Raw genomic sequence first — 13,635 nt, forward strand, 5'->3', positions numbered from 1 at the left:
GGGTGAAACAAGGATGCTCATTATCACCTCTATTATTTAACATTGTACTAGAAACACTAGCAGTAGCAATTAAGAGAAGAAAAAGAAATTGAAGGTATTAAAACAGGCAATGAGGAGACCAACCTATCACTCTTTGCAAATGATATGATGATCTACTTAAAAAATCCTAGAAAATCAACTAAAAAACTAGTGGAAATAATCAACAACTTTAGTAAAGTTGCAGGATACAAAACAAAGCACCTAAATCATCAGCATTTCTATATATTTCCAACACATCTCAGCAGCAAGAGTTAGAAAGAGAAATACCATTCAAAATCACCCTAGACCAGTGATGGGCAAACTTATTAAAGAGGAGGCCAAAGGAAAGGAAATGCTCATCTGTCAGTCTGTTTCTAAGGCAACTCTTTCAAAGTTTCATTGTATTGTATCCTACTCATTGTATTTGTCAGATTAGGAATAATGCTGCGTGGGGGGATAGAACATTTCAGGGGGCCCGCATCTGGCCTGCAGGCTGTAGTTTGCCCATCACTGCCCTAGACAATATAAAATATTTAGGAATCTATCTACCAAAAGAAACACAGGAATTATACGAACACAACTACGAAACCCTTTCCACACAATTAAAACTAGATCTAAACAATGGGAAAAACATTGATTGCTCATGGATAGGATGAGCTAACATAATAAAAATGCCCATCCTACCCAAATTAGTTTACTTATTTAGTACTATACCTATCAAACTACTAAAAATTTTGCTGAATTAGAAAAAGCTATAGCAAAGTTCATTTGGAAGAACAAAAGATCAAGAATATCAAGGGAAATAATGGGGGATAAAACGCGAAGGAAGGTGACCTAGCAGTACCAGATATTAAACTATACTATAAAGCAGCAGTCATCAAAACAATATGGTACTGGCTAAGAGACAGAAGGGAAGATCAGTGGAGCAGACTTGGGGTAAGTGATGTCAGCAAGACAGTCTATGATAAAGCCAAAGAGCCCAACTTTTGAGACAAAACTCCACTATCTGACAAAAACTGCTGGGAAAATTAGAAAATAATATAGGAAGGATTAGGTTTAGATCAATATCTCACACCCTACACCAAGATAAAATTAAGAATGGGTGAATGACTTGAATATAAAGGAAACTATAAGTAAATTAAGTGAACACAGAAGAGTATACTTGTCAGATCTTTAGGAAAGGAAAGATTTTAAAACCAAGCAAGAGTTAGGAAAAAAATACAAAATGTAAAACAAATAATTTTGATTACATTAAATTTAAAAGTTTTTGTACAAAGATAATGCAACCAAAATTAGAAGGGAATCAACAAATTGGGAAAAAATCTTTATAACAAAAAACTCTGACAAAGGTCTAATTACTCAAAAATATAAGGAGCTAAATCAATTGTACAAAAAAATCAAGCCATTCCCCAATTGATAAATGGGTCAGGGACATGAATAGGCAATTTTCAGATAAAAGAAATAAAAACTATCCATAAACACATGAGAAAGTGTTCTAAATCTCTTATAATTAGAGAAATGCAAATCAAAACAACTCTGAGGCACCACCTCACACCTAGCAGATTGGCTAACATGACAGCAAAGGAAAGTGGTGAATGTTGGAGGGGATGTGGCAAAATTGGGACAGTGATGCATTGCTGGTGGAGTTGTGAATTGATCTAGCCATTCTGGATGGCAATTTGGAACTATGTCCAAAGGGCGCTAAAAGACTGTCTGCCCTTTGATCCAGCCATACCATTGCTGGGTTTATACCCCACAGAGATCATAAGGAAAAAGACTCGTACAAAAATATTTATTGCCGCACTCTTTGTAGTGGCAAAAAGTTGGAAAGTGACGGGATGTTCTTCAATTGGGGAATGGCTGAACAAATTGTGGTATATGCTGGTGATGGAATACTATTGTGCTCAATGTAATAATGAACTGGAGGAATTACATGTGAACTGGAATGACCTCCAGGAACTGATGCAGAGTGAAAGGAGCAGAGCCAGAAGAACATTGTACACAAGAGACTGATACACTGTGGTAAAATCAAATGTAATGGACTTCTCTACTAGCAGTAATGCAATGATCCGGGACAAGGCTGAGGGATTTATAAGAAAACTAGCCACATTCGAAAAACTGTGGGAGTAGAAACGAAGAAAAACAACAGCTTGGGCTGATGGGTATATTATTGGGAATGTAGATGCTAAACGATAACTCTAGACCAAGTATCAGTAATATGGAAATAGATCTCAATCAATGATACATGTAAAATGTAGTGGAATTGCGTGTTGGCTACAGGGGGGCAGGGGAGTTTGAGGAGAGGGAAAGAATATGAATCATGCAAACCATAGGAAAATATTCTAAATAAAATAAATTAATTAAAGATGCAATATAGTCTAATGGAAAGAACACAATTCTTGGAGTCAGACCTCATGGCTGGGTGACCTTGAGTAAAGGGTATCAACCCTCCCCCTAGATTTTAGTTTTCTCAACTCCAAAGGAGTGTTGTTAGGAAAGCATTTCGAAAAAGACACTGCTAAAGATGCTCCCCAACCTAACCAGGTTGTTAAGAAATAAATTACCTAGGGGGTTCTGAGAATAGAGTGTTGACTGAAATAAAACAACTTAAATCAAAAAGGGTTGAATGGCACCTACAGATGCTTTTAATGTTCATTTCTTGATGAACCAACATGTCTCTCTAAGTGACTGTGTGTGCCAGCCATGATGGAGCTTCATGTTCTCTCCCTCTCATTTTTGAGTTTTGATGATTTGACATTATACTCCAGAAATCATGAAGTGTTTAAGCCAAAATTTAATGAATTTTATAAAGAATTTTACAGATAATGGTTAAAAGTAAACTGCTAAGTCAATTCACTAACTTACTCTACTTCCCTTTCCATAAGAGAAAAATGTCTCTATAGTTTTAAAAGAAACATATCACAATTTTATTAACAGCTCAGAAAATGGAATTGATTTCTGACTAAAATTCTTTCCTAGAAAAAAATGATTAATTTAGAATCAAAGACAACATGGACTACCAAGTATTGATAAGATCAACAGTTTATGGTAAGGAAACTGTTGATAATAAATTAATAACTGAACAGACCCAAATGGTTATATTTAATAATGATATTTTATATTAATAGATCTCCATTTAAATCCTACTCTAATGTCTCAATTAAGGTGTGGGTGCCTACTTCTTTTTTTTTTTAAATCCTTACCTTCCTTCTTAGAAGCAATACTGTGCATTGGATCCAAGGCAGAACAACAGTAAGGGCTGGACAATAGAGGTTCAGTGACTTGCCCAGGACCACACAGCTATCTGAGGCCAGATATGAACCACCCAAGACCTCCTGTCTCCAGGTCTGGTTCTTGATCCTCTGAGCCATCTAGCTATCACATTTGAACCCAGGATCTCCCATCTCTTTGCCTGGCACTCAATTCACTGAGCCACCTAGCTACTCCCTGACCAAATTCTTAAAGGTATGCCAGTAAAGCATAAATTCTGGCAGCTTATATCAAACTGGAAAGAAACAGATATTGCTTTAGTGACTAAACATATTTCATCTGAGGATTAGCCTACTAAGTTTGTACAGCCTCATTACCAAGTTAATCATGAATGATGGGAATAAATTTTTTGGTCTTCAAAATAATTTTTTAGGTGTAAACAAATTTTGATATATATAAAAGGAATATTCACACCAATGAAATCATAGTATCATAAAGTATTGTTGGATTTGGACCAATAGCAAAAAACTACACTAGATTCAAGAGACTAATGCATAAATTTTATTAATAAAAAAATAAAAATCAGGCAATGATTCTGAATGGACTATCAATGCATAGCACTAAAAATACAATAAAAATAGTCCTTTTTAAAGAAAATTACAAAACTTTTAAGGGGACACTGTGGTGTAGAAGAAAGTATTCTGTTGGGACACTAAATTAGAAATCAGAGACTGATTCTAAAACCTGAAATTTTTCTACTTAATTTCTACTTAATGTGACTTCAGATCAAGGCACAACTTTTTGGGGTCTCAGTTTCCTTACTGGACTAGATCATCTAACATTTTTTTCCTGAGTCTCCAAATCCTATTTTCCTATTAATAAGAATACAGAAAACAAAGGAGTCTTGGATAAACAAAATATGAGAAAAACAATCTAGGAAGGTTTCCTCTGAAACTATTTCTATATGAAGCATTCATGAATAATTTAATCTAGTTTAGATTGTGTGTGGAAAGAAATTATTTCCTCTCAGGTATTCTACTTCATTCTCCTGTTTCTGAAGAAATGAAATGGGAGTACTGGTGAGAAGAGTTAAAGATTAAAAAATAAAAAAACTCCCCAAAGCATTTATTTGGATAGAAATCTGTCTTAGAACCAACTCAGTATGAAAGAAACCTTGACAAAAAGTTATTCTGAATTAACAAAAAAAAGTCTCATGACAATTTCACTATTAAAAAGAATTTATAGAGGTTCATTAGAGACAAGAGATATCCTAGGTAACTTGAATTACCTAGTAAGGTGATTTTTCTAGGACAAAGACTTTTATGCAGGGGGTAACTTAAATGACTGCAATGACCCAATTATGATCAATGATCAGTCACAAAGTTAACATGATTGGGTCTGAAATGAGATTACTTAGTAAAAATGAAATACATAAAAGTGTCTGAGACTCCTGAATGCCTCAAATGAAAGTAATACATATGCAGAAAATATCAGTTACAATCACATGATTACTAATATTGTGTTATGCTTATATGTATATTTATGAAATTATACAAATCTTTTTAAGTCAACACTTCATATAAGCCAGGATTTCTTTATGTTGGTAGAATGTTGGCCCAAATAGTTTTATTACTTATGTTTACTCAACAGAGACTCAATATTTTGCTTTATTTTTCTTAAAAACAGCAATCATTAGCAATCTCTGTTCTTTTCATCTACAGGTGGCACAGAGGAAACACTTTTAAAGCCATGTGTAAAATGTGTTTTGATCCAAACATAGTAGATAGCTATAGATATCCAATACAGTAGTTATTAAAGCTTACAACTACACAAAGACTCTAGGAATACATAGCTCTACTTTGTCAATATGCACTAACAAAGGGTTTTGGGGTTTTTTTTGATAGTGAGAAGTAGGGAGAAGTTATATGAGTAGAGAAGGTAGGTGAATGAGCAATTAATGGGCACAAGACAACAATGATAAGTTATAGCCTAGTTATACCATTAATACAGCATTTAATTGACCTGTGGGTCAGTTGTAATTTTGATTCTTCAGAGATGATGACGCTTTATTACTGCACAGCCACATCACACTATACCCCTCCCCCCAAAAAAAGGTGTTATAAAAGTCACATCGTAAAAATGTGTCATCAGGCAGTCTGGAATCAATTACAATACTATAAAATATCCTGGAGGTTGGGTTCTAATCTGACCACCTACACTTCCTAATGATCCTGGGCAAGTCACTTAACCTCCATCACTTAGCCCTTACCACTGCCCTGGGATGAATACACAGTATTGATTCCAAGTCAGAGGGTAAAGGTTTAAAAAAAATACAATGAAATTTCCTAAATATAATGAAGCCTTTTAATTCTGGGTCTAAGCTATAATCCAGATGGAACAGCAACTATCTAAAACATATGTATTAAAGGTCTAACTCAATATTCACTATATAAATCCATACCATGGTTTAGTTAATAGGTATTTTTCATCCAATTGGATTTTTCTGTATTGTTAGACCAATCTTCTTTGAGTGATCATGTTCCAAATAAATCTGGTGCCACTCTACTTGCCCTACCTTGTTTCCGTCTCTTTATCACCCATACTATCTTCCAGTCAAGTCTCCTTACTTTCCCCTAAAATGCCATGCTCATTCTCTCCTTTAGGTTCGATATGGTTTTCATCCTGAGATACAACCTTAACCTATCCAAACCCTAAAATATTTCACAGCCCAGCTTAAGTTCTATCATATCACCTCAAAACTTTATTCAATATTGATCTTTGTTGTTCAGCTATTTCTCACTCATGTCCAAGTCTATGTGATTCCTTTTGGGGTTTTCTTGGCAAAGATCCTAGAGGGATTTGCCATTTCTTTCTCCAGCTCCTTTTACAGATGAGAAAACTGAGACAAACAGGGTTAAGTGACTTGTCTAGGGTCACAGAGCTATTAATTTTCTGAAGACAGATTTTACCTCAGGAAGATGAGACTTCCTGACTCCAAGCCAAGCCCTCTTTCCAGTGAGCCAACTCACTGCCCAAAAGGCATTCATCTTCCTTCCTGACCAAAAGTCCTTTAAAAAAAAATCTCTAATCAGGATATTGTCACTTCATAATACTGAATTATCTAACATTATGCTTTTCTTTGTTTTATTTCTAGGTCTTTATGGCCCCAGAAGAAGTTCCTTGAGACCAGAGACCATGCTTTATGTTTTTATTATTTTGCTAAAAGCTACAGTCAGCATTCATTAGAAACCACTTAAATTTAAAGTAAACAATCCTCTGTTAAAATACATAACGAAAACAAAACAGTATGTAGTAGTAGATAGAAAACTGGCTTCAGCACTGGCCAAATAAGATTCAAAACCTGCCTCTAATACATATGGCTATGACCCTAAAGTCCCCATACTGGCTCTTAGTATTCTAAGCAGATCTCTGTCAGTTGCAGAGAAGTTACAAACTTGCATTGGTAAAAGGAGTTTTCTAGATTAATGAAATGAAAGGTCCAGTCCTACCAGGTGGTTAAAATTACCTCATAATACTCCTTAAAAGTAGAAATTTAGGCCCTTATAGTAGTTATTGAAGTTGTATAATCAAAATCTGTGTCCAATCTCTCCTACAACTTCACTCCTTTGCTTCATTCCAGTCTTCATTGTACTCTGCCTTCAGTGTCTCAGGTTCCAAGTCTTGATCTAGTCAGGTCATTTCAACAAGGCAGTTTTCTACTCCCAAATTCCCTCCTCCTCTTACACACAGCTAATTCTCCATTCTTGGTCAGCACCACCTGAACCTAAAACCAGTTTGTGGAGTGGGTCCACTACAAAATTACTGTACCTTTGTATGACAATACTTTAATTCAATTCTGATTGACTACTGTCATTCTAAAAGTTCTTTACTTCTCTTTCTACCTGCCTCTTCTCTTTCAACAAACTTTCTCACTTCCTACTTTACTGAAAAGATTCAGGCCATCCAATTTGACTTCACTCATATTTTACTGTCATATTTCTCTATACCTTCACCTGTCATCTACTTCTTTACTCAGTTTCAGAGGATGAGTTATCCTCTTATACCACCTCATTCCATGTCCTCCAGAAGATACTCCATCAATCATTGTTTCTATATGATCTAATCTTTATGATGCAAAAAGGCTATGAATTTGTAGTCAGGAGGGACCTGTATTCAAATCCTATTTCTGGTACTCATTAGTTGATGCAACCAGACAAATAAAACAATTTAACCTCTCTACAACTTTGTTTTCTCATCTGTAGAATATATAACCATACCTTAGGCCTTACCTTATAAAGTTGCCAAGAGGCTCAGATTAGGAATATGTGTACAGCACTTTTAAAACTAATAAAATACCAGCTATTATTATTATTATTATTATTATTAGCTCCATCCCTACTGATCATGACCATGAACTACCCTAGCTACAAAAATAACTACTATATCTCTCCTCTATGTTGCCATTAAAATCTACAAAAACTAATATACACTTCTCTACCATACACTTCTGCCCCAAATTCTGCACCATTTACTTTCTTCATAACCTGTTGTAATCTAGTTTCTGACTTCCTTACTGAAACTATTCTCTCCAAAGTCATCAATAACTCCTCAATTATAAAATGCAATGGACTTTTCTTTTACAGCAGCATTTGCTAACAATCTGTCGTACAGTACATCTTCTCAATACTTCCTCTTTTGATATCACTGCTTTTTCATTCCCTTCCCAACTTTTCTAAGTCTCTTTTAGGGATTCATTATTAACGTTCTATCTCTTAAGCATGGATATCCTCTAAGATGCCATCCCTCTGTGGAGAACCAAGGGGTTAAATCCCCCTGAACTCTCCCTCCTCTATCCTGTAAGTTCACAAAAAGGACACAAGTGCAGAGAAGAGAGCAAAGTAACCTTAAGAAAGATATGGAAAGCAGAGAGAAATCTCCTCCCTGGCTGCAGAGGCCAGGGTCTAGTCAAAATTATTTTTGTTGACCATTTGCTTCCCTAAATGAGCTACTCTGGTAGAGAGTACATACATATGTACATTGCTTCTAGCTGAGAGGCTTGACTGGCAAAAGCTTGAGAGAGCAAGTAGAAGCCTGAAACCTGTTGAAGGAGAACATGATAGAATAAATACTCTGAGAACACTGCCAGTGGGTAAATGTCATTTCTTTTAACCCTTCCATGTTACACTGCCCCCATCCTTGAACAGGACCCCAGAAAAGCCTGCTGTACTTGGTGTCCAACTGTGGGGCATGAAGAAACCAGCAAAACTTAGTGCCTGGAGAAGTCATCATAACTTCGTGTTGAAGGTAACGCAAGATTCTTCCAGTTAAGTGTGTACAAAAAATAGTAGAGTAGTTGAAGGAAAAGCAGGCCAAGTTCCATTTTTGCTGTGGGCTGGTAGAAGGAGCAAGCCTGCATTGGGGGAGAGGGATTCCTATGGCTCTGAAGGCTGTAGATTTAAGAATTGGCATGAGGAATAGGTGCCCAGCATGGCTTGAAAAAATCCAGCTAGAAGGAAGAGGTTGAAGAAGCTACAGGGACTGGCAGGGATGGGAGACTTCGGGGGACTTGCACCCTATCCCTCACCATCAGGTGGCAGTCTTGGTCAAAAAGCTTCTTAGCCACCAGTGTAGGTATAAAAATCACAATTCAGAATATCTTCAGAGAAGAATATCTTCAGAGAAGATTTTTTAAGGCAAGGCTAAATTTATGACTTTAGAAAAAATGCATTTTTTCCCACCTTTGGTTAGTACTAGATCAAACAGAAAGTGGGCCAGGACAGAGCAAAACAGTTTCCTTATCTTGGCACTATTTAAAGGGCCCGCCTCCCTGGAAAAACACGAGATGGATTTTTTGCAGTGAAGTTTTGCACTGACACCCCTTAGAAAACTTTTTTTTCTTTTTTTCTCCAAGATCTTGAGTAAACACCTTAATTTTTAAAAGCATGCTTTCCACAATTTGTGTTCACTGTTGTCTCTCTCTCTCTCTCTCTCTTTTTTTTGTCTGTCACATGTGGAAGTCTTGTCTCTGTGTTTTTTTCCTAATTTGGCATTCACAAAATATACTTCAGTCCTCCATAGAGGGAGGTAATTAATTCTGACCTCTAAACTTGATAGAGTGTTTCATAATTTTTCTTTTTCCTTATCTCAGAAGGGCCCTCTGAAAGAAGAAAAAAAGATTAGCTCGGAACACACAAAGGGAAATTTTGTCCCATAATTTGACTATTCACTGAGATTTAAAGATTGATATATGTAACTTTGGAAAATTGCTAATGAGTCTGATAATGTAATGACACAATGTAATTTCATGGTGTTGATTGTGTATCAGTTAAATGTGAAATGTTAATTAAATTTAATTCTACATAATACCTATCTGCAACTAGAGAATTGTTTATGATCATTAGAAATGATGATGTATAATGATTTCAGTGAACTTGAGAATTGTCTGAATGTAATTTATAGCCAGCCTGACACTAAGAGGGAATTTTTATTTTACAGAGAAAAAAACTGTACTGACTGCTTAGTAAACCATAAGATCTTTAAGTGCAAAATTCAGTTACGAAAGGGTTGTAGTGTATTGTGGAGAATTCTCCCTAAGATTTAAATTTTGGATTTTAAATGAGATGTTATTTTAATACGTGTACTGTTTAATATGGCTACATACAAGTGATTACATGATGGTACTGGGATTTTAGGAGTTTAAATTTGGTGATCCATATATGTGAATTAACACAGGTATTAAGAATTTGGCATATTGTGATAAAAGGGAATTTCTAAACAGTGTTATACTTGATTGGGAGATATATAAATTGTTTTTAAAATATGTGGTATGAATAAGAAAGGATTAACAAGTATTCAAATATAATTTGTTATGATGTAATATTGGGTGTACACAAAATATGTTTGAATTTTTACAGTGAAGGAAATTAATTTTTATGCAAATTGTGTATAATTAATTGGCAAGGGAAATTTTGCCAGTCCAGAAATCAAGCAGGACTTGGTATTAGGTTATTAAATATAAGTAATTAAAGAGGTACTCACCTCTCTTCTCTTTATAATAAGAGTAAAGAGAAGAAGCCAGATGAGGTGAGTGAAATAGTAAGTGGAAAAAGGTATAAAGAATGCTAGTTTGGAATGTGAAAGAAATATTTAATTAGTTATGAAGAAATGTCTTAAGGTATAAAGAGGCAAGACTAGAGGTTTTATTCTGTTTTGAGCAGAAGTCTGAAAGGAAAATTGGAATATGAAGGAAGCATTGTTAAGGGACTTTAATCAAAGTCAATTTGGAAGTTGTGAAGTTTTTAATTAATATCCATTGGGAGTGATTTATTATCAAGATTTTAAAAACATGCAGATTTCATAAGTATAGTAACAAAGTGTTAAAAAGGAATGAAAGAGATATTTTTTTTTCCCTCAGCACTATACTTTTACTGGGAATGAAGCCAAGCTTTGAGATAAGAACTGCTGAGCCTTTGAAACTTTTTAAAAAGTAATTAACCACTTCCTCACCCTGGAAGGAGAACAAAGTACTTACAATTATTTTACATTGGTATTTAGGGACTAATAAAGCAAAACAGTGTGATAAGATTTATAGATGACTATACCATAACTCTTTACTTCAGGGATTTTGGAGAAACATTTAAACAGATAGAAGTTAGATATAACTTAGAAAGCCCCGAGATGTTAGCTAACAGCTTGAATAAATTTTGATCCAGTATTAAGGTGTATATTTCAACTAAAGTTAAAAAGCTAACAGGATTTTTAAGAAAATGGTATATAGGTGTAGAAGGTCCAGAACTTTAGGAGTTTATTTGCCAAGATATCCAAACACTGTAATCTGTATGTAGTATTCTTTTGTAAAATAAAAATGAGAGAGGACATAACTTAGTGCAGTGATGGGCAAACTACTTACTGCCTGCAGGCCAGATGCAGCCCCCTAAAATGTTCTATCCAGTCCAACTGACATTATTCCTAATCTGACGAATAACAATGGTTACAATACAATGAAACTTCAAAAGAGTTGCCTTAGAAACAGATTGACAGATGAACATTTCCTTTCCTTTGGTCCCCTCTTTAAAAAGTTTGCCCATCACAGCTGGGTAGCTCAGTGGAGTGAGAATCAGGCCTAGAGACAGGAGGTCCTAGGTTCAAACCCGGCCTTAGCCACTTCCCAGCTGTGTGACCCTGGGCAAGTCACTTGACCCCCATTGCCCACCCTTACCAATCTTCCACCTATGAGACAATACACCGAAGTACAAGGGTTTAAAAAAAAAAAAAAGTTTGCCCATCACTGGATACTATCACTAAGTAAAAATATGAGCTTTTCTAGAAACAGACAGGAAAAAAAAGGTTTTTTTTTTAGTTGAAATTGCACAAAACACTGCTCAGACTAGGTATATTAATTGGTGAAACTACAGAGTCCAAACTATAGGTTCAGAATTCTAGAAAGGCTCAGGTTAAAGAACATGCTTCCTTTATAGATACAACAGTTATGTTGGAGTTAAACTAAATTAGTAATGTAATTATTTATGAACATTAACTGGATTAAATGCTTAAGATGCTGTGAATATATAAGACATGAACATGTCAATCTTTCCTGTAAATGCTTCTCTGTCAACCATAATATATTCATGATATAAATTCAGGATTATGTTTTGAAAAGTTAAGCATATTAACTCCTCAAAAGAAATTGTTAGACAAGAATTGATAGAAAGCAAACTTGATGACTCACTGGGAGCCCCCACCCCCACTCTTCTTTCTTCTTACAGCAGCACAAGTTACGAAAACAAACATTGGCAGAGGATCAGAAGCAGGTCTTTTGATTACAAATAATTTCCTTGGTTATTGGAAAAAGGATTCCATTATTCAACTTCATGTATGGGAATCCACATATATTTTTGAAAACAAAATTCCTGTGATTTTAAAATACTACTACTGAAGATTTTATCATTGTTTTTTTAAGAGTAAACCTGTCTCATCACACCCTCCCTTCTCCTGTTACAGTGAGGGAATAAAAGTAGGGCCCCCTAAGTATTCTCAGACAACACTAAAAATACTGTAATAAGTAGGATCATACTAACTTTAAATACACTTTAAGATGGGATAGGATAGTTTTTTCACCACCATAGTGACATGTATTTAAATAAAGCTTCCATGAAGCAAAGTAGTGAGATAAGCTTACATTTATATGAGGTAAATGTTTTAGCAATTGTTAGATTATATAAACATACAAGCAGCTTGTTTTCAAATCATGATAATGACTGGAATTGGAATATTATTGATTATGGGTTGAATTTTTTAAAAAAAAAGGAACCACACCTAATAGGCTTTGCTTTTATTGGTATTTGATGCTTAGCCTGCACATGTGTTTAAACAATGAGTCTATATTTCAAAGGAGGATCTTTTTCCCTGCATTTCTTCTCCATTCAAATAAAGAAATGATTTTTTTTTTTAAAAGATGGGAAAAAGGATAGTAGCTTTATAAGCTAGTTCAAGCAATGACTTTAGACTCCTGAGATTCTGATTGGCCTACAATTAAATGTCACAAGTATAGGTTAGCTATTTACAAAAAGAATATAATCTAAATTTTAGGTTAAAGGTTAGAACCTCAGGAATTTTTATATCTCCTGATGTAGAAGAATTTTATTTTACAATATGTTAGCTTTGCAAAGAATTTTTTCCTAACAGGAGGACTTATTCAGAGATTTCTGCAAGCAATCTGGACCACACAGACCAGAGTCCAGACATACAAGATTCATGAAGATGAAGATAAAAGAATATTAAACCAAAGTTTCATCAATGTTATTCATAGTTATTGTTAATCAATATTATTAATTGCTATTGTTATTGGAATAGATATGCAATCATTTGCATAACATCTTTTATGTTAACCAACCTGATGGAATATTGTCAAGTATATCAAGCTACTTATCTTTAAGTATTAGCACATAATAGAATCATTGCTTTTCAGTTACAGAATAGAATTAATCATGATTTTTATACAGTTATATTTGCTTTTAGATATGTTAGAGTTGACTTCTGAGATGCAGATCTTATAGATATCTCAGAAGCTGCAATGTGATTATAGTTATACTTATTTTGCTTATTATTGTTCAATATTATGCTACTGATGTAAACTTTATTAAAATTCAAGCTCATTTTCAGGGATTGACCAATATATCATTGAATTTGGATGATTTATAGAACATTGTTAATTGTGAAAGTATTCATCAAGATTTGTCACTCTCCTGCATCACTAATGATATTCATGATTGGCTTCACCAGGTATAGGGATGGATTGATGGAATGGAATAATGTACAACTTTTTCACACTTGTACTTCTAGTTGTAATGAGCATCCTTCTCTACATTTGTGTCCCTGTTATGACCCACTTAAAAAAATCTATATGGA

The 13,635-nt window shown here is 34.7% G+C and overlaps 1 protein-coding gene across 4 annotated transcripts in view; it reads right to left on the bottom strand.

Annotated features, from left to right (window-relative positions):
- The window catches only part of CUL2 (cullin 2), a 136,879-nt gene that overhangs the window by 82,639 nt on the left and 40,605 nt on the right, over positions 1-13,635 (bottom strand). Inside the window, exon 2 of one of the 4 annotated variants that reach the window (XM_044678739.1) lies at positions 9,328-9,385. The exons of the other annotated variants lie outside the window; for them this stretch is intronic. The gene's annotated coding sequence lies outside the window, so the exon portion shown is untranslated. The remainder of the gene's footprint in view (positions 1-9,327; positions 9,386-13,635) is intronic. 4 annotated transcript variants of the gene reach the window in all.

The sequence above is a fragment of the Gracilinanus agilis genome, chromosome 5, assembly GCF_016433145.1.
Source record: "Gracilinanus agilis isolate LMUSP501 chromosome 5, AgileGrace, whole genome shotgun sequence".
Classification (NCBI taxonomy): domain Eukaryota; kingdom Metazoa; phylum Chordata; class Mammalia; order Didelphimorphia; family Didelphidae; genus Gracilinanus; species Gracilinanus agilis.